Raw genomic sequence first — 22,787 nt, forward strand, 5'->3', positions numbered from 1 at the left:
GTAGATTGATAAAAAAATTAAGTTGTCCCAAGAAAACTCAGAAATTGTGTGGTTAAGGATCATTTTAAATGAGTAGTTTGAACAAACTACATGTCATTAAAAAAATGAGTAAAATAAGCTGATTAAACACAATTCTTGAGCTTTTTTTGGGACAACTTAATTATTTTATGTTCAGTCCACTTTAACCCTTGTGTCTTGTTCACAACCCACCCCTTACTTTAGTGTTCCTGGTCAAAATTGACCGGTCTGTTTTAACTGCTCTTATATTAGCACACACACACACACACACACACACACAAAAAAAACATTTTTCACCACCAAATTTTTATTCAACATTCTTTAGCTGTGAACAATGTCTCAAAGTAGTGCTTAACATGAATTTATAGAATTAGACATATTAACTATAGTGAAAATTAGGCATTGAAAATGTATTACAAAATGAACAATATGACAGAAATCAAAATACTTTGTTTTGTTACTAATAGACAGCTTGCTAAAATAAATATCACAGGGTCTGACCAAAGACATTTAAATTTTAATCTATCTGAATGAATTATCAACCAGCAAAACACAAACAAAACGATATACTTTCCTGTGTCCTGATTGCTCAAATTTTCATTCTCTCCTTTAATTGGACTATATTAGTGTACTAATATAGGGAATAGGGACTGAGGGTATTATCACACCCTTAACTCATAATTACTTAATCAACTGGCAGATTATAATGCTTGTTTTAAGGAAAAACGCACTTGATTTTGACTGATTATTTCTGAAAACAATACAAATATTTTCTAGAATATGCTAATATTTCTAGTTGGATGATTTTTAAATATTTGGTCTAGAAACTAGACAAAAACTTTATAAGATTAGTTTTTTGTAACCCAATGTTGAGTTTAATATGGACAAATTCAACCAACGTGTTAAAAAGTGTCAATTAAATTAATTAAAAAATAATTTTTTTTAGAATGTAGGAATTTGTATAATCTGCTTTTGTTTGCTTGACACAAACAGTTGCATTAAAGTGTGGATTATGCTAATTTATACTAATAAATATCCCATATGATCCCCTTCTCCTCCCATCAGCAAACACCTGTCATTATACAGTATATTACATTGTTTGCAAAAATAAATAAATAAATAAATAAATAAATAAATAAATAAAATGTCCTTGTAAACTCCTAGTCCAAATGTGTAAAAATTCTTAAATATAGGTACAATATTTTCTACACAATGTTACCTAATTAAATTTTTTATTTATCATTATTAATAAACATATTAATTAATTAAGATTATTATTTATAAACTTATAAAATGATTAATTATTATTATTTATTATTACTATTTGATATCTTGACTAGTAGCAAGACAAACAATTGAGAAAGCGTTAGATAGATAGATAGATAGATAGATAGATAGATAGATAGATAGATAGATAGATAGATAGATAGATAGATAGATAGATAGATAGATAGATAGATAGATAGATAGATAGATTCACAAATATAACCAAGTTCAAATTCTATAGTTATTATTTAAGTTGCCATTTTAAAAGACAAAGATTTTAATTGACAACCTCGAGGGTCTGCGTAGTTGTTCTGATTTTATTTCGGCCATGCAGTTTTCTCTGGCAACATTTAGCCATGTACTATATTTCTCTGCTGGAGCTCTTCTCCTGTAGCTTTATCTTCAATATTCCATCGCAGGCTAATCAATCTCTGCCACATTAGCGCTGAGAGGGATTAATGAAGTCGCTGCTGCTTTCTATCATTTAGCTCCAACCAATAAAGCAAAGAGCGTGTGTGTCTTTACCTGTCCCACAATGCTCCGGCAATTCTGAGTTATTATATGCACACGCTTTATTAGCTAATGGAGCTTAATAATTCATGAACGATTAATGGAATCTTAGCCAGTAATTAGCATTGTGTTTGAGAGATATGGGTATGTGTCTTCATTAAGCGTCTCGGATCGTCCTTTCGTCTTAATTACGGCCTCTCGTTGTCATTTTTCACGTTCTTATTATGCCTTTTTTGGTTTCTAGATACACAAATGGCTAGCGCTGAGCAATGTGCTCATTACGGAGAGCTCAGAATCTGAAGCGAAATGCTATTTGAAGGTGTAAAGAATGACTCTGGAGGACGCTCCGAAATGGGTTCGAGCTGCATGCTTGCGGCAGCACTTAACATGATTAAGAATCAAGCCGAGATTTGTGTTTTTCTAATATAAATAAATCGTATAATGAAGCCATAAAAGTGCCTCCATTATTTCAGCAGGGGCACGGGATTAATTATCAGCGAAAGCTCCATTGATTGAAGGATCCTGCCGAGGTATTTAGTGTAAACCTCCAGACTACATTAAAGAGTCTGCGGCCGTCATTGAGAAATGTGATCCTTTGCTCCTGGCAGGTATTTAAGTGAAAAGGAGGTTAAAGTTGGGATTGACTTGGCAAATGTTCAGTTGTGCTCTATTAAGTCTAATACTCAAAGCCACTTGGAGTCGTATGTTTGCTGAAGATTAATTAGTTTCAACAGTGGCTGCACAGTCGGCTCATACCGACCAAATACTGTAGGCGAACTGTACGACAATGAAAGTATCAGTAATCGCAGTAGGTGTTTATATTAGGTCAACTGCTTCGTGTTAATGTTAGATCGCAAAGCGGTTTTGTTGTTATTGAGGTGGATTATGAATGGGTTAGAATAGTTTTCAATCAAAATTGACATTTCAGTCAGAATTTGCTCATGCCCTTCGCTTACAGCAGTGGATTGGTTCTGTAATGACGGGGGATGACACAGACAACTGGAGGTAAGATCCAATATGCAGGTTTATTCAACGTCAGGCTAGCAGTGGTCAAAACAGGTGCAAACGGGTATGTGTAGACAATCCAGAATCATAAACAGTAACAGGCGAGAGGTCTTAAGGCAGGCGGCAGACAGGGAGAACTGGATACACAAAGCTAGGTCAAACACGGGAAAACAAAACAAGGAAAACACGTTGTAATGTCATCACAGGATAAAGACTCGGCAGAGTGAAACCCTGCTGAAAAATCCAGCCTAAACCAGCCTAGGCTGGTTGGCTGATTTTAGCTGGTCGACTAGGCTGGTTTTAGAGGGGTTTTGGCCACTTCCAGGCTGGTTTCCAGCCATTTCCAGCCTGGTCTTAGCTGGTCAGGCTGGGAGATGACCAGCTAAAACCAGCTTGACCAGCCTAGCCAAGCTGGGAGTCCAGCCAAAACCAGCTATATCCAGCTTAAACCAGGCTGGTCAAAGGTCTGTATTTGTGAAAGGGGCTATTGAAAACCAATAGAAAAGTAGAGTGTTGGAGAGGAAAAACACATTCTGTGTAAATGGCCCCTAAGAACTGCAAGATATCTGGTGCATACGCAGAGGAGAGATCGTGTCACCTACATGTGGCTTGGCAAAACACATTTACAGTATTGGTATACAGTTTCAGACAATACATGCATTTGAAATAAGCATTTCTTGCATCAGTGGTTGTTTCAACCAAGCGTTATTCTGAAAACGTACCTCTATATACATTTCTGTAGAGTCCCAGGAGGTACGTTTTTTGCAGTTTTTGTTTTTGCAAATCCACCAGAGGCCGCTGTGTATGCTTTTTGAGATCTCAAAGTGCCATTCATGCCTGCTGTTCTCGCATACATTCACCAAATGCCGCTGTCAACTGACTGACCGATCAACTGACCCACCCTCCTCCTTCCCTGAACCCAACCAATAATGTTTTCAAAAGCACAGATTGACCCCGCCACCCATCTCCCTAAACCCAACCCACTGTTTGAAAAAGCAATCCAGAAAAAGCCCTCACCTGATTTTTACCACATTTTTCTGATTTACCACATTCTCACCCTGTTATTAACTTGTTTATTTTATTTTCTGGCATTTGTCTTACCTGCTTTCTGGAACTGTTCTTTGCTGGACTCGAACCCTGTTATTGAGGTCAATTCCTCTCTGCGTCTCAGGTCCACTGACGTACATGGCGAGCTGATGAACAGTGGGAAAGCTGTCAATACGAAGGTAAGCAGTCAGCTGGTAAGGCGAAAAGGAACATCGTCATACCACCCCATAGTGTCCGTTTAAAAAACAAAATGCAGCCATACGCACTTCTGGCTACATAATTTGCGATTTCCAGAAATGTATATGGGGGTACATTTTCAGAAATAGCCTATGTTGGGTTGTTTGATATAACTATAGTACACTTAAATCTTCATCCGCAGCCTGTACTCTCTTCTCCCGCCGAGCCTCAAGGGCGAGCGTGTCATAATAGCCACATCACTCCTTACGCCGGGATTCATAGGCCTCTCTTTTTCCAGTTGTATTATCTTAATTGTCCTGGCAAGTATGTTCGGTGGTTATATTACCAATTTATTGCACCTCTTGCCACCCCATTAATCCAGCCGTTAAAATACTGTAACCACTGGGTCTGCATAAAGCTGTCCCTGTGTTGCCAGTGGCTGTGTAAATGCCATTGACTGTGTTGGAGAGTTATTTGTTCCTCTTTCTGGTCTGGCTGATTCTTCTTTGGCACAGCTAAAGCCATTACTCTGGTGGTTGACATTATATCTTCTCGTAGGTTTGGATTCTTTTTATTGGCCACTGAGTGTCATTTGTCCCAAACTATCTCAAAGAAGATCTTTAGTATATGCTGTTGAAGTCAGAATTATAACCCCCCCCCCTTCAGCCCCTGAATTATTAGCCCCCCTGTTTATTTTTCCCCAATTTACATAATACTTTTAACAACTTTTTTCTAATAACTGATTTATTTTTATCTATGCCATAATGACAGTAAATAATATTTTACTAGCTGACGTTTGTTAATACCAAGCCAAGCGGCAACCTCCCGCTCTCCCTCAGGAAGCCAATACGGAAGTAACTAAAACTGCAATTCATCCGAAATTCCGCTAGTCCTGGCCACTCCTGAGCAAATTTCAATTGAGCCCACTGTTAGAATGGCCAACTTTACAGCAGAAAAAAAGGTGTTTACAGCCTGGTACAAAAAAAGATTTTGGTTAATACAGCTAATATTACCCTTCATGACAACTGTGAGGGGGGTGAATTTTTTTATAACTCATCCATTTCCTTTATATTAAGTTATTTTAAGTTTGCATAACTAAGGGCGTGGCCACTTGAGTGACAGCTGGGTCTCGTTGGTCGCCGTCACGTCACCTCAGCTGAACCCTGCAGATTAGCCACTGAACTCTGCATATTTATCGTATTTCTGTGTTGTTTTATGTGGCTTTACACAGTCAACTGCCTTTTGGACTTGTTTCCTACAATTATTAGATGGCATGGCATGCTGAGTCCACTTAACTGTGCTCACAAACCATTCACGTGGCCTCCGTTTCCCATGTGAGTAAAGTTATATACTTATATACCATGTATTTGTTTTATTTAAGATCATTTATCGTTTATATTTATATTTAGAGCTGTAATGCACTCCAGAATCTGACGAATTGATTAGCTGTAGGCTCTAGAACAGTCATCTGAAGTGTTGTCATACAGTGTTATGCTGTATTTCATCAATAGTCTTACATTAACTAACACAGACTATATCTGAAGTGTTGGGAAGTAATTTGCGTTTTCCTCCTGTTGAAAAACGTCATAAGAACAATGTTTAGTGGCTCAGTGTATTACTACAGTGTTTTTAAGAGTCTAAACACTTTATTGATATAGTGTACAACCAAGCACAAGTGGTCAGAATACAAACGAGTCACAGGTGATAAAGTATTAAGCGTTCTCCCAAAGTAAAGTGCGTCTGAACCAGGTCCAAGCAAAATGCCAGCAGGTGTCTGTAGCTCCGCTCACTCTCCGCCTCTTTGCCCTTATTTGGTATCCCGCCGTGGGTGTGATGACGTGCGAACAAAATGGCGACGGTTGGCCACGCCTACTTGTGGCTTCTTTTGCGCTCTTTAGAAACCTATAGGTGACGTCACGGATACTACGTCCATATATTTTACAGTCTATGGTTAATACTGAATACCTAAATGTCATGGTGTCTAAATAAATTGTTTGCTCTTAAAGCATCAATCAGTCAGAAGAAAGTAACTGACAAGGTGAAATCCCTACTGAAAAAAGGCTAGGTTTGCTGGTTTTAGCTGGTCGACCAGGCTGGTTTTAGGAGGTTTTGGCCATTTCCAGGCTGGTTTCCAGCCATTTCCAGCCTGGTCTTAGCTGGTCAGGCTGGGAGATGACCAGCTAAAACCAGCTTGACCAGCCTAGCCAGGCTGGGAGCCCAGCCAAAACCAGCTATGTCCAATTTAAACCAGGCTGGTCAAGCTGGTTTTAGCTGGATTTAGCTGGTCATTTTTCAGCCTGACCAGCTAAGACCAGGCTGGAAATGGCTTGAAACCAGCCTGGAAATGGCCAAAACCCCTCTAAAACCAGCTTGGTCGACCAGCTAAAACCAGCCAACCAGCCTAGGCTGGTTTAAGCTGGATTTTACAGCAGGGATGTAAATGGATCTGTTCCGTTTGGCTTGCTCTGTACCTTGTATTCCTTGTGGGGACCAAATGTCCCCACTAGTGTAGCAATACAAGTACATTTTGACCTCATGGGGACATACTTTTGCTCAACCTTAAGGTAAACGGCTCATAAATCACACAAAATAAAGCATTTTGTAAATGTTAAAATGTAGATTTCTCCCGGTGAGGGTTAGGTTTAGGGGTATTGGTATGAATATACAGTCTGTACAGTATAAAATCATCACATCTATGGGAAGTCCCCATGAATATAGCTGTGCAAGTGTGTGTTTCTGTGTGTGTGGCATTAATGGACGTGTGTTCAAGGATTAACAGTTTTGTCACATGAAGAAATTAGCGCTGGTGCCGCCAGTGCCAGCTCTGTGTTAGAGATCTATGTAATGCTAACAGGCTAACGGCATGGGGGTGATGTCATATGTCAGAGGTTAAAGGTTTAACACTGATCCTGTTACAACCGTTGGCTGCCAGCCTTTATGTACCACACATGATCCTGAGGACTAAGAAAGCACTTGCTAAACGCCTGATCTCTCTCACCTGCTCCTACCAATAAATAGTGCTAAATAACAGCTATGATATCATATTTGCGGACATTGTTAGCTTTAAGAGCATAACACATCACTTTCTGTGCGCTGCAGTATCATTTAATCACTTGGTTCATGTGATCCAGTCTCCAGAGAGATGGATGGACAGCCTGTGTTAGGAAATACAGTAGTTTAAAGATAAAAACACATGGTTTAATAGTCATTAAGGGTGTGACAGAAAGAAAGACAGCTCTCTTTTGTTTTAAGTCGTTGTATATGAAGCGTATTGAGAGGCTGATTTCATTAGATTTGTTCACAAAAGAGCCATTTAGGTGAACTGCAGTAAACTGTCATTATAAATGGTGGGAAAAGGGACACGGTTAGCTCTTAAAAAGAAATAGTTCATACACATACACACTTGTACAACTATCTTTATGGGGACTTTCCATAAATCTAATGATTCACAAACATTGCTGTGTAATTCACAATATTACTGACAATTTTGTTTTTTGTAGTTCTTATCTAATTCAAATCCAATGTGCAGTGTATTGTGGGTAATATTAGCGAGAAAGGATGGTTCTACACTTCCTATTACTACCTGAAATAGTACACCATTCAATTCAATCCATCTTCATTTCAATAGCGCTTTTACAATGTAGATTGTCAAAGCAGCTTAACATAGAAGTTCTAGTAAATTGAAATTGACCATCCGGAAACTGTTGGCATGCTCTTTTCAACATACTACGGTTTGGGACATACTAATTCTATTTTCGAATACTATTTAGAATAGATAGTATGGGAATTGGGATGCATCACTGTATCAAGTTGAAAGTTCTTCCACTTTCACATGTAGCCTACACAGTTACACATGCAGCTCATCACAGTTAGTGTGATGCCATGACATTGTCATGTCAAGTTACTGTAATTTACAGTGTTTTTGTAAATTTTACCAGTAATACTGTAAAAATTGCCAGCAATACTGTAAAACGTACAAGTGTACTGTAAATTAATAATTAAAACTACAGCACATTTGTTATTGTTACTATAATTTACAGTTCACTTCTGAAGTTTGCCAGTAATACTGTAAAATTTACAAGCACACTGAATTCATATGTACAAGTGTATGTACTGGTAATTTTGGTTGCCACTAATACTGTAAAATTTGCAAGTGCACTGTAAATTAATAATTAAAACTACAGCATATTTGTCATTGTTACTGTAATTTACAGTGCGCTTGTAAAGTTTGCCAGTAATACTGTAAATATTGCCAAAAATACTGTAAAATTTACAAGCACACTGTGAATTATTACGTACAAGTGTGCTGTAAAACTACAGCAGGTGTTATTGTTACTGTAATTTACAGTGTGCTTGCAAATGTAGCCAGTAACACTGTAAAATTTGCCAGTACTACTGTAAAATTTAAAAGTAGACTGTAAATTAATAATTACAGTTGTGCTGTAAAACTACACCACAGTTGTAATTGTTATTTACTGTGTGCTTGTAAATTGTAAAACTGTAACTTTTACCAGTGGACTGTAAATTTTACAGTATTACTGGTAATTTTGGTTGCCACTAATACTGTAAAATTTACAAGTGCACAGTAAATTAATATTTAAAACTACAGCACATTTGTTATTGTTACTGTAATTTACAGTGCGCTTGTAAAGTTTGCCAGTAATACTGTAAATATTGCCAAAAATACTGTAAAATTTACAAGCACACTGTAAATTATTACGTACAAGTGTGCTGTAAAACTACAGCAGGTGTTATTGTTACTGTAATTTACAGTGTGCTTGCAAATGTAGCCAGTAACACTGTAAAATTTGCCAGTACTACTGTAAAATTTAAAAGTAGACTGTAAATTAATAATTACAGTTGTGCTGTAAAACTACACCACAGTTGTAATTGTTATTTACTGTGTGCTTGTAAATTGTAAAACTGTAACTTTTACCAGTGGACTGTAAATTTTACAGTATTACTTGTAATTTTGGTTGCCACTAATACTGTAAAATTTACAAGTGCACAGTAAATTAATATTTAAAACTACAGCACATTTGTTATTGTTACTGTAATTTACAGTGCGCTTGTAAAGTTTGCCAGTAATACTGTAAAAATTGCCAGTAATACTGTAAAATTTACAAGCACACTGTGAATTAATATGTACATATGTATGTACTGGTAATTTTGGTTGCCACTAATACTGTAAAATCTGCAAGTGCACTGTAAATTAATAATTAAAACTACAGAATATTTGTCATTGTTACTGTAATTTACAGTGCGCTTGTAAAGTTTGCCAGTAATACTGTAAATATTGCCAAAAATACTGTAAAATTTACAAGCACACTGTGAATTAATACGTACAAGTGTGCTGTAAAACTACAGCACGTGTTATTGTTACTGTAATTTACAATGTTCTTGTAAATTTTATCAGTAATACTGTAAAAATTGCCAGTAATACCGTAAAATTTACAAGCACACTGTAAATTAATAATTACAATTGTGCTGTAAAACTACACCACAGTTGTAATTGTGATTTACAGTGTGCTAGTAAATTGTAATACTGTAACTTTTACCAGCGGACTGTAAATTTTACAGTATTACTAGTAATTTTTGTTGCCACTAATACTGTAAAATTTACAAGTGAACTGTAAATGAATAATTAAAACTACAGCACGTTTGTTATTGTTACTGTAATTTACAGTGCGCTTGTAAAATTTGTTAGTAACACTGTAAAATTAGCACACTGCAAATTAATAATTACAATTTTGCTGTAAAACTACAGTACAGTTGTAATCACTACTGTAATTTATAGTGTGCTTGTAAAATTTGCCAATAATACTGTCAAAATTGACAGTACTTCTGTAAAATTTACAAGTGGACTGTAAATTAATAATTACAATTGTACTGTAAAACTACACCACAGTAGTATTTTTTATTGTTATTTACAGTGCACTTTAAGTTTTTGCCGATAGAACTGTAAAATATGCCTGTAATACTGTAAAATTTAAAAGCTAAATTGTCTGTAGTGTATGTGTGTGAATGAGCATATGCTGGATAAGATGGCGGTTCAATCCGTTGTGGTGAGCCCAGATTAAAAAAGGGACTAAGCCGAATATAAAATGAATGAATGAATAAAAATTGGCCATATATAGTGAATGAGTGTGTATGGGTGTTTCCCAGTATTGGGTTGCTGCTGTAAGGGCATCCGCTGTGTAGAACATATGTTGGATAAGTTGGCGGTTCATTCCACTGTGGCGACCTCTGATGAATAAAAGGACTAAGCCAAAGGAAAACAAATGAATGAATTGAGTCTCTATTTTACCTATAAATATTGCAATAATTAAACAGTAATTAAAAATAAAAAAAATCCATTGTTTTCAATGGGAAAAATAAATGTAAATTGCTGCACAAATATTTATTATTAGCAGAAAACCTTCTCAAAATTCCAAAATGATATAGAAAATTTTTTTAAAAAGAACAAAAAGTTTGTTTCTTGTTGATTGCGAAGACCACAAGTGTTTTGCAAATAAGGAACACTAGAGGGTTATTATTAAAAATAATTCATTGGTGCCCTTTATTTGATCAAAATGCAGTTTATTCATGTAATAGCAGCATCTATTCAGTGTGACATTATTTTCTGAAATTATTTTAATATGATTCAATTTGCTTATTAATTTTTCACGTAGAAGCTGTGATATATGTGGCAAATATATATATATATATATATAAATTTTTTTAAATATAAATATTATAAATAACATCCTAAATATTCATTCATTTTCTTTTTCTAACCAGCGACCTTCTTGTTGTGTGGCGACTGTGATATACACTGTGCCACAGTGCTGCCCATCCTAAATATCTGATTTTTAATTTTGATCAAATAACCTATGAATATATATTCAAGTAAGAGTAATGTTACATATTAATAGCATTTGGTTATGCATAATAAAACCGCATCTATATCCTTAAAAACCTTTGATAGAAAAGTTCTACATGGCAAACATGTTAAATCTAAATATACTTTTGCCATTTTCGAATTGGAATGAGAAGAGAGCTGACCTGTTTAACATTAGACTTATTTTCTTCCGCTTTCCCGCCTCCCGTGTTTGTACAGCACCACCTTTTATGTTAATGTAACATTCATTAAATGTAATTGAATTGGAGAGCCAAGAAAAGTGGCATTATAGCAGCTCTTGAAAAACGTAAAGGTCCATGCGTTTCAGAAGTCCTGTGCTGATTGCCTGAAGACTGTCATGGCTGCATCGTGTTTGTGTGTGTGTGTGTGTGTTCAGAGAGTGTGTTCACATGTGTGTTTGCTTTTATCTCCCCATTTTAGCTGCCTCTCATGGAAAGTCTCGCACACAATAATTGCCTGACCTTTACAGCAGTGGCATTGTCTCATTAAGGCTGATGGATAATGATAGCGCCTCTGCCGAACGTGAACCTCGCTGATAATGAAACAACAGAGCAGCCCCGCCGCTCCATCTGGGGTCGTCAGATCATCGGCAGTCGAGAGGCATGTTTCCCTACAAAACACAGTCGCACACACACGCACACACACATTCACAGACAAATACTCGCGCTTTTTTTATTCTCATCATTCCCCTCCATCCCAGAATCCAGTGCTGAAATGATCCATGGAGGGGTTATCAGAGGCCTCAGTGACTATGGCTGCATTCGCCAGGTTCTCAAGCTGAGGCAAATAGACAGTGCACTCACACACACACATACACACACACACAAATCTCTTTCTCTATATAGTGTTTCTTATGCTTTATATTATCTCAAAAAGAGCTGAGATCAAGATCAGCACTTGAGAATCATAAAATACAGAAACTGTTTATTAACAGATATTTTTACAGAGTAGGTTTCCATTGTTTTTTAGGTATACTATACACACCCTAAGCCAGAGGTGTCCAAACTCAGTCCTGGAGGGCCGGTGTCCTACATATTTTAGTTCCAACCCCAATTAAACACACCTGAACCAGCTAATCAAGCTCTTACTAGGTGTACTAGAAACTTCCAGGCAGGTGTGTTCAAGAAAGTAGGAGCTAAACCCTGCAGGACACCGGCCCTCCAGGGCCGAGTTTGGACACCCCTGCCCTAAGCCTTTAACTAAACCCTACCATCGCAGGAAACTGCAAGCAGTTTTACTTTCTGAAAAAGAAAACTAATTCTATATGAATTATAAGACTTTTTATGATATAAATGTTTTTTTTTTTTTTATAGAAATGAGCGATGTCTTTATAATTCAAGTATAAGTCTTGTAACACCCATGTTATACCCATGTTGTACTCATGATATTTCCCATAAACATAAAAACACACGTGTTGGTATTGGTGGTTTATGAGGACTCTTAAAGGGTCACGAAACACCAAAACACATTTTTTGAGCTGTTGACAGTCGTATATGTGTCCCACACTGCTAAAAACACTATTACACAGCAAATTCATCAGAGTTAAATTCTCGGTGTTGAAGCATTTCAGAGTAAAGTGTTGACGTTAAAGAGTTAGATTTTGATAAATGAATATAATAAGAGTTAGAATTGATTTTATTCAGTGCGAAATCAAGGAGTTATCTTTTCTACACTTGGTGGTGTTATTTCCAACATCCGGGAATTCATGCAGCCCCAGTCACTGAAGAATTTTCCAGACGCCATTTTCCATCTGAGGTTTAGAACAGCAACTGGTGAGTCAAACTACCTAAATGTTGGTATTTTACTGACTTTCTTTAAGGAAATACAGTTGTAAACATATTGTTAAGTTAATAACTTTAGAATGGAGTGACAATTTTAAACTTCTGCGGTTCATTCATGGTCGTTTGTGTATCTAACGTTAGCTTAACTGCATTACTATTGAATTCTTTTCAAGAATGTTTTTATATGCTCACGCATACATAGTGCATAAAACATCAAATGTACATGTTCAACACATTTCTGTTACGCTTAATGCCATTTTGTGCGTTGTTACCCATCTGTAAAATAAAATCGACACTTCTCCTTTAATTCGAAGCAAACTAAGTTAGCGAGGGAATCCCCGGAGCGCCTAGCCTACTCTGCCCGGATGCTAACGGCAACACAGGACGGTTTCCATGAGCTCTGGAGAGTTTCTAAAACATATCTGGTGAGTAAATGAACATATGCTTACTTGTAAAAGGCTTCCTGACTAAAACATTTGATTGCTTGTTATTCGTTCATGTTAATTTGGTTATTTTAAACACCGCGGCCATTTAAACTGGTTCATTCGTGGCCGTCCATATACCGTTAACGTTAGTCTATAGACTCGTGTGATAACGTAACTGTTACGCTTGAATTATATTAAGTGTTGACAACCATTAAAGTCGGAATGTTAACATTAATGTCTTTAAATGACCGCGTTTGCACTTTCTCAGACATTTAACGTTACAGAAGTCTCCCGGAAGTTGCGGGACTAACGTTAATGTTATCCCGCAAATGCACAGAGACTCCCAAATGCCCAAGTAGATGCCCGCAAATGAATGATAATCTCCCGGAAATCGTGCGTCTCCCGCCCGGTCATTAAACACTTTGCACACCCCTCTCCACCTCATCCCTCCCAGCTCTTCAGGTACGTCGCGCGCAAGTCACCCCCACCGCTCTTCAGGTACGTCGCGCGCAACTCATCCCGTTGCTCTTCAGGTACCCATCTCTCCCGCTACCTCCCGCAAATCAACTCTGTATCCCCCGAAAATGACTTTTCCCAACTCGGGATGTCTGACGTCAGTAAGTTAGGCTAGTTCTGTAGTCAGGAACATCTTAGTCAAGCTTTTTCTCCCGCATGATATTGTGCTTAAAACTATAGGCTAAACTTAGCATGTACTGTACACAACATTTCCGTTTTATAAAAGACAATTTAGTGCGTTGTAAACAGCCACCTGTCTGTAAAATTAATTAACTGATTCATATTTGAGCAGCCTAATGATGATACAGGTTTGATTTGTAGATTTATTATCAATAATCAACATCTGAATCAAAAGATATCTGAAAAAGTGTGAGGCATGCTTTGTGATGTTCATTTCTCTTTTTTTATCTGAAGGTTATGCATATGTGTTAGATACTAATGTTTTGTTGTTTTTTAACAGCCACAGTTCTCTATACAATAACACAAGACCCTGTGACGGTGGCTGATTAGAGACGGATGGTGTATTTCCAGAGTTGGTGAAATGACCAAGCACACCTTCTTGGTCATATGTGGTGATAATAATGAAGGTATGTTTGATAAAGTTCTGTATTTGTTTCACAATAAGCTGAGAGGGTATTAGAGCATTAGAGATTAACAAATGACATGAAGGTGATAAGTTTTGTATTGTGGGTGAACTGTTACTTAAATAATGTTTTGCTCTTTGCTTTGCACCTTTTCCTCTTCTGCTTATCCTAATATTTTAGATTATATTTGCACCTGAAACATCTGCTAGACTCCAGGAAAGGTGGCGTCAATACTGGACCTGAAAGGGCCTAACAAGTTGAATCTGGTAAAGTAACACGCACACACACACACACACACACACACACACACACACACACACACACACGCACACGCACGCACGCACACGCTTACAGAAAACTGTAAGTTTATGAATATTTTTTACACTGTGGCCAATATTTTGGGGAAGTCAGCATCACTAAATGATATAAAATATTTTAAGCTCCTCTAAATTTTGCTTCGAGTGTTGTGTTAAATTCAGGATTCTGGACAGACAGCTGCCTGTTTGTATGATTGATGTATGTGTTTTTTCTACTTTTCCATATCCTGTCACATCAACAAGCTGGGAGAGTCAAGTTGTGGATCATCATGAAGATTTTCAAAAGGTGAGTTTAGATTTCTTGAATGTTTTATTTACTTGAAATGTTCTTTTAAATATATCATAGAATTTGATTGCAATTTGTTTTCAAACATTTTTCTTAGTCATGCTGGAGTCTTGAAGAGTTCTTAGATGAGCATCACCCTATATCCGTGCATCAAGAACCACCAGACGAGCGATCAGCAGCTACTACATCGTCATGGATAAAAAGGTCATCCTGTGGCTGGGAAGCACTTCATTCACAGGACATGCTTGATGAAATTTCATAGCTCCAGTTTGTTTTTACACAAGTTTACAGCATTTATACCTTCATTTAAACTGCTGTGTTTGATATGGAGGACCAAGGAAACACCAGAAGTGAAAGATTTGCACGCCAAGTTGTTTAAAATGTAATTTCAGAAGAAAACTATGCGTTCAGAAGAAAACTATGAGTGACGCTATATTGAACTTTCAAATTGCTCTGATGAAACATCAAGTTTGGACCAAAGGACTGAAACAGCCTTTTTGAGCACTGGTCATACATATTTTGTTGATACTGTCTGTACTAATAAAACATTTAAAGCATATTTGACATTGTTGCATTTTAAAAACTGAATGAATTGTTGAAGTTGTGAATGTTTTCAAATAAAATGTTTTTTCTTTTGTAATTTACAGTCTATTTGATCTTTTTACCATATTTACACTCAAGAGAGTTGAATAAAAGAACAATATATTACACCAGGCGGTGTTAAATATAGTTACATTTTTTAACTCTGCCCAGAGTTAAAATTAACCCTTACTTTGGTGTCAATGTGCCAACCCTTTTGAAAGTGTTGATTTAACTCTGTTTTGAGTGGACCCCATGAGACACTTTCAAAGGGTTGAAATTAACACCCATAGAGTTGTTTTGGGTCCCCATATTTTGCTGTGTAGGACACCTATATCACGGCCATGACATAATAGCCTGTATTCCAGCGTGCAGACTGGACGTCTGTGCCAGAGTGTGTCTTATTACAACTTACAGTGTGTTTCATTAATGCATGAGTAAAGCTTGGTTCAAACCAATCAGCGCGCTCTGTTGTGCAACTTCATTAATATTCAATACTGTCACAGTGTTTAGACGACAAAGACGCCACGTTGTATTGGCAAAACAAGTGTGAAGTGTTGCTTTTATAGTTTGCTGCAGTTAAGTTTTGTTTTCATTTTCTCTCTGTGAGAGCTCAGAATCACGTGTGGATTTACAGTGTACGCGACGCTCGACAACAATAACTTACGTGTCTAAGGAGGATAATTGTTTACATGAGAGCTGTTCTCATCTGCAAACACTGAGATCCAGATTCGCTTGTAGTCTCCTCTTAATAAAGACGCGGCTCTAGCTGCTGGTGATTGTCCTGTCTCTACAGATTTGGTAAGTGAGCGATCAGTGCTCTTTGTTTATTCAGTTTGTTCGTATCGAACAAACTATTGCACCGAGTGTAAACATGTTAGCACTACAACCAAACTTTAACCTCGTGTAGGATTTTCACCGCATTTTGTGACCGGAATAACACACGCGGCTTTCTGACGCTACCTGCCGTGTGCATCTAAGATTCGCCGTGCGGTATCAAACATTGCATGAAAAATACACGCTTAGAGCAGTTCCTCGAATCAAATATCTCGTTTGTCGCGAGGGACATGAATGAATTCCCTGAATGAAAGAGCCAAACTGCAGTTAAAGTCCACCATTTAATAATTTGGCAAATAATTCGACTACAGATGTCCATCTAAACACAGTCACTTTCTCCCCTGTGTGTGTGTGTTTTGTCTCTGAAACTCGCGAATGCCAAAATAGACACTCCCACACCATGCCTCTTTTCTTCCTCCGACACTCCCCTAAACAAAGCTAGACATGCCCACTTTTCTGACTTTTTCCAAGGTGTAAAAACACCCTGCTGAAACGAGAGGGTTTCATGGCCCTTTAATAAGTGTAATGGAATTTATAGTAAACATCAGTTAAAGAAACAGTAGTTAAAAACATCTACAATGTTTGAATGTCAAAAGACCCAATGAGTGTTGTTTTAAAGAGTTTTGAATTATAAGGACATTAGACATAAATATTGTTGTAAGCCAAGAGGGTACAACGATATCATTCCCATGTCATTATACTAAAAATTGTCATTTTAAACCACCAAAAGCTACTTTTTATTTATCATCCATTTTTAAACATGATTTAAATTTGTCTATAAAAGATATATTTCTGTTTTTCTCGGATAATGATCATGCTCTCGATCTCATTGTAAATTTTTTTGTGTTACACTGTAAATTTTTTATACACAAAAATAAGTTTCTAAAAACAATACCTGTTTTTAATACTTTCCTTGTTGAAATTTCGTATAATATTGAATCTCTTAAGCTTATTAATAATAAGAAGAATAATAAGTTTCTTAAAGCTTATGACAATCTTTTTTATTAATGTTTGAGGCTGTGTATTTTTTTTTCTCTCTGTCTTTCTTATTTTTTGTTATTGTATTTTTTCTTCAATGCAGTGATGTTATTATTCTTGTATTTAATAAAAAAAAAAAACAAAAAAAAAACACCAAAAGCAGTATAGACACATGTTGGTATTGGCGGTTTACGAGGACTCTCCATAACCATAATGTATTTTATATAGTAAAAAACCTTATTAATTGGTCCTTCACCTAAACGCAACCCTTACAGGTTAACTGTGGCAAATTTTGAATGTCAAAAGACCCATTAAGTATGGTTTTGGATCATTTTGAATTATAAGGACATCAGACAAGCATGTCATTGTAAACCAGTAGGGTACAGCTATGTCACACCCATGTCATTATACCAAAGATGTCATTGTAAACCACTAAAAGCAACAGACACACACATATGTTGGTATTAGTGGTTTACAAGGACTCTCCATAGGTGTAATGTATTTTATACAATAGAAAACATTAATTATATGGCCCTTCCTCTTAAACATGACCCTCACAGGAAACCTGTGGCAAATTTTGATTGTCAAAAGACTCATTTGGTATGGTTTTAAAGTGTTTTGAATTACAAGGACATCAGACATAAATGTCGTCGTAAACCAATAGAGTAGAACTGTTTCACAAATGTCATTATACCACAAGTTGTTATTGTAAAATACCAAAAAGCACTACACACACATACTGGTATTGGTGATGTACGAGGACTCTGTAAAATACATTTATTATATGGCCCTATCCCTTAAAGACAACCTTAAATTTTGAATGTTAAAAGACCAATTAAGTATGACTTTGAAGCATTTTGAATTATAAGGACACCACATATACATGCCGTCGTAAACCAATAGGGTACAGCTATGTCATACAAATGTCATTATATCAAAAATTGTCAATGTAAACCATCAAAAGCTGTAAACACACATGCTGGTATTGGTGGTTTACGAGGTCTCTCCATAGGCATAATGTATTTTATACAGTAAAAAACATTTGTTATTTTTCCCTACCCCTTAAACACAACCCTCACAGGTAACCTGTGACAAATTTTGAATGTCAAAAGACCCCATTAAATATGATTCTAATGCATTTTGAAAACAAGGACATCAGACATAAATGTAAACCAATAGAGTACTATAACATACTCATGTCATTATACCAAAAATTGTCTTTGTAAACCACCAAAAGCAGAACACACACACTTTGGTAATGGTGGTTTACGAGGACTCTCCATTGGTGTAATGTATTTTATATAGTAAAAAAAAAAAAACATTACATGGCACAACCCTAAAACACAACCATTAAAGAAAACCTGTGGCTAGCTTTGAATGTCAAAAGACATCATCAAGTATGATTTTGAAGCGTTTTGATTTATAAGGACATCAGACATAAACATAAACCAATAAAGCAATATGCCATACCCATGTCATTATACCAAAAATTGTCTTTGCAAACCATCAAAAGCAGTACATACACACATTGGTAATGGTGGTTTATGAGGACTCTCCATTGGTGTTATGTATTTTATACAGTAAAAAAAAAAAAAAAAAAAAACATTTCATGGCCCTACCCTAAAACATATCAAAAAAAAAAAAAAAAAACCTGTGGCAAATTTTAAATGTCAATAGACCCCATTAAGTGTGTTGATGTCAATTAGACCCCATTAATTTTGATGCGTTTTGAAATATGAGGACATCAGATATAAATGTAAACCAATAGAGCACTATGTCATACCCATGTCATTCCACAAAAAACTGTTCTCGTGAACAACTAAAACCAGTAAACACACATACACGCACTCTCACTCTTTCTCCCTTTCTTTTTCTCTCTCTCTCCTTCACTCACACACACGCACATGCTTTAAAAGAGTGTGCTCTAGGGTTGCCCAGGGCAGATTGGAGGGTCGCAGGGTCAGAAGTTTTAGCCCAGGGTGCCACAAAAGCCAGCAGGGGGTGCTGACACTCTGGCAACCATGTTCAACTCAACCCCACCTTCTTTCACACTCTCTTCCTCTTTCCCACTCTCTGCTTTCCTTCCCTTCGGCGTGTCTGTCTGCCTGCGACGGCCAGGCTTCATGCAGTTAGAGCAATCTGAATGAAATGAAAATGAAAGTTAGTATGCCTTGACCTTTCAGATTTTGACTAATGTAATAATGTGCACCTTTTGTAAATCTGCTTTAGAATGATAACTATTGTGCAAAGTGCTATACAGATAAAATTGAATTGAATTGAATTTGATAAAAAGCTACTGGAAGGAGAAACAATGCTGCACACGAAACAACATGCTCAATCATTTTGACGTTTTTTACACTTGCAAAACATTTACTGACATTTATACATATTTTTAAATGTGCATGTTTTATTTATTCATTTTTTTATTTTTAAAGAACCAACATTTTAATTGAGGAGCATTTTTTTTATGAAAACATTTAAGTGTTTTAAAACCATAGATTCCAATTAAAAATATATATTCATAAGAATAAAGTGTTAAAATTTCTAAATAAAAAAGTATAGTCTCATATCGTAAAAGGCTTGCCTTCCCTTAAAAATATGAATTAATTTTGGAAATATTAAAGATAATTATGATAAAAGGCAAATGCATATATTTAAGTATAGATAAATACAATAAATGCATTATCTAAATACATAAAGATGTTCTAAATCAACTGATATAAAACCTATTATTAGTCATGTCATAATCAATAATTATATGCCAGATTTTATAAAAATATTTATGCGCTTTATTTCTGTTTTCTGCTTTATATTGTTATTTGAAAATTATTATTACTACTTTTTATTAATAATGGCCTATTACTATTAATTATTATTTATTATTAACTAATTAAATACTGCTACACTCTTAAAAATAAAAGTTCCAAAATGTGTTTTAATCAGTGATGCCATTTTGGATTCCTCAAAAAAAAAAAAAAAAAAAAAAAAAAACACTTTAAATGAGGCATTTTTTAAAAACATTTATTAACATATTAATTATCTAAATAATCTTTTTACACCTTAACAATATTTTGTTGCATATAAAGGTAATTGTTTTTTTTAATAATGAAATATGCTAGTTTTAGAAGAAAATACATTAATAATAAATGTATTATTTTTATTTATTTATTTTTTAATGGGACAATATACAGTTGAAGTCAGAATTATTAGCCCATCCTTGAATTTGTTTTCCTTTTTTGATAATATGTCTAGAATAAAATCAGATTTCATTTTTAAAAAAACATTTAAGGGACAAAATGATTAGCCCCTTTAAGCTTTTTTTTTTTTTTTCGATAGTCTACAGAACAAACCATCATTATACAATAACTTGCCTAATTACCCTAACCAGCCTAGTTAACCTAATTAACCTAGTTAAGCCTTTAAATGTCACTTTAAACTGTATAGAAGTGTCTTGAAAAATATCTAGTCAAATATTAATTATTGTCATCATGGCAAAGATAAAATAAATCAGTTAATAGAAATTAATTATTAAAACTATTATGCTTAGAAATGTGTTGAAAAAATCAGCTCTCTGTTAAGCAGAATATGGGGAAGAAATAAACAGGGGGCTTATAATTCTGACTTCAAGTGTAAATTTATTTCATGATTTATGTGACGTAAACAATTGTTTTAATAATAAATGCATCATTTAGAATAAAATTACCTGAGCGAATTGATATTTTTTTAATTAACAAATTAAAAAAATAATAGCAAAATAATGGAATAAATGTAAATATGTTTACATTTTCATTATTAATACTACAAAGCTTGTATTACGAGCCCTATCTTTAAACCACATGGGTGAAATGAGATCACATTTAAATTTTTGTAAGACTTATATTATACACTTAAAAAAACAACAACAAAGATTTATTAGATTTAATATATTTTTTTATAATAAAACATTGCAAACAATTTATATGGGCTGAATTTAAACAAGCAAATTATGTTGAACATTACTAAATTGGTTTAAATTCAGCCCGTATAAATTGTTTGCAACCACTAACCATAAATAATTAATAATAATAATAATAATAATGTTTTATTTATAACGCGCTTTTCTAAAACCAAAAGCGCTTACGAGAAGTGTAAAAACAACAAAGTACAGTTAAACAATACAAAATACAGTAAAAAACACAGTAAGAATTAAAGATCTATATATAATTATATTATAATATAATTAAATAAAATAAATCCATTAAATAATTTTTCTTTCAGTGTAACGTTCTTATTTTTATCCCAAATTGATACGCATTTTATAGAATGTGTTATAAGATTTAGTTTGATTCCATCCATTGGTATACCTGAATACTGTAAACGGCAGTCTATATACTGAGAATGTATTTATAGTCAGCGTTGCGTGTGTGTGAGAGTTTGCGGGGCCGTTCTTAAGGATGGCTGGAGTAGATGGGCTCTGTGATTCGGCTGGAGCCTCGGGGCCCCCACCTCAGGGACGGGTCAGAAGTTCAGCTCCCTCGTCTGCTGTTCACACAGGAACAGCAGACCCACACACACACACACACACACACACACACACACACACACACGCTGGAGCCAATGCAGAAATATCATAAATAGAGTCTGCTTTTCAACATCATGTCGCAGACACACTGTGAAAATCATAATAATGTGTTTTATTCAATTCCTCACAAATTCACAGATTGCGTCTAGTGAAATTAACACCTAATAATCACAAGGTTGAAATCTGAAAGCACGCTGTGAGGTTAAGCTTTGACATTGTCTTAGACGTTGACATATGTCGTGTTGACTTGTGTTTGTGACTCATTTAAATTTGTCTACAAAGACTATGTTAAATGTTTGGGTTGGATAAAATAAAGTTTTTTAGTCAACTCAACTTACGCCAATCAAACTGATATACTGTATATACAGTTACAGTCAGAATTATTAGCCCCCTTTGATTTTTTTTTCTTTTTTAAATATTTCCCAAATGATGTTTAACAGAGCCAAAAAAATTCACAGTGTGTCTGATAATATTTTTTCTTCTGGAGAAAGTCTTAGTTGTTTTATTTTGGCTAGAATAAAAGCAGTTTTAATTTTTTTAAACACCATTTTAAGGCCAAAAATATTAGCATCTTTAAGGTATTTTTTATATAGTCTACAGAACAAACCATTATTATACAATAACTTGCCTATTTTCACTAACCTGCCTTAACCTAATTAACATAGTTAAGCCTTTAAATGTCACTTTAAGCTGTATAGAAGTGTCTTGAAAAAAATATCTAGTCAACTGTTGTTTGTCATCATGTCAAAAATAAAATAAATCAGTGATTAGAAATGAGTTAATAAAACTATTATAGTTAGAAATTTGTTGAAAAAAAATCTTCTCTCCGTTAAACAGAAATTGGAGACAAAAATAAACAGAGGGGATAATAATTTAGGGGGCTAATAATTCTGACTTCAACATATAAATGTAGTACAAAAAAAAAAAAAAAACGCTGGATTCCACACATTTGATTTGTGTTTAGACTCAATTAAGGAATTAGGTTACCTTAATTTTAAT

The 22,787-nt window shown here is 35.3% G+C and overlaps 1 protein-coding gene and 1 long non-coding RNA gene across 2 annotated transcripts in view; one reads left to right on the forward strand and one right to left on the reverse strand.

Moving 5' to 3' along the window:
- meis1b (Meis homeobox 1 b) overlaps positions 1-22,787 on the reverse strand; it is a 605,459-nt gene that overhangs the window by 329,334 nt on the left and 253,338 nt on the right. The window lies entirely within an intron of this gene.
- Positions 12,446-15,473, forward strand: LOC137487358 (uncharacterized). The gene is made up of 6 exons (XR_011005883.2): positions 12,446-12,696; positions 13,020-13,130; positions 14,107-14,233; positions 14,411-14,496; positions 14,791-14,833; positions 14,931-15,473. It is a non-coding gene; the product is annotated as an uncharacterized lncRNA (long non-coding RNA).

This window comes from Danio rerio, chromosome 13, assembly GCF_049306965.1.
Source record: "Danio rerio strain Tuebingen ecotype United States chromosome 13, GRCz12tu, whole genome shotgun sequence".
Taxonomy (NCBI): Eukaryota; Metazoa; Chordata; class Actinopteri; order Cypriniformes; family Danionidae; genus Danio; species Danio rerio.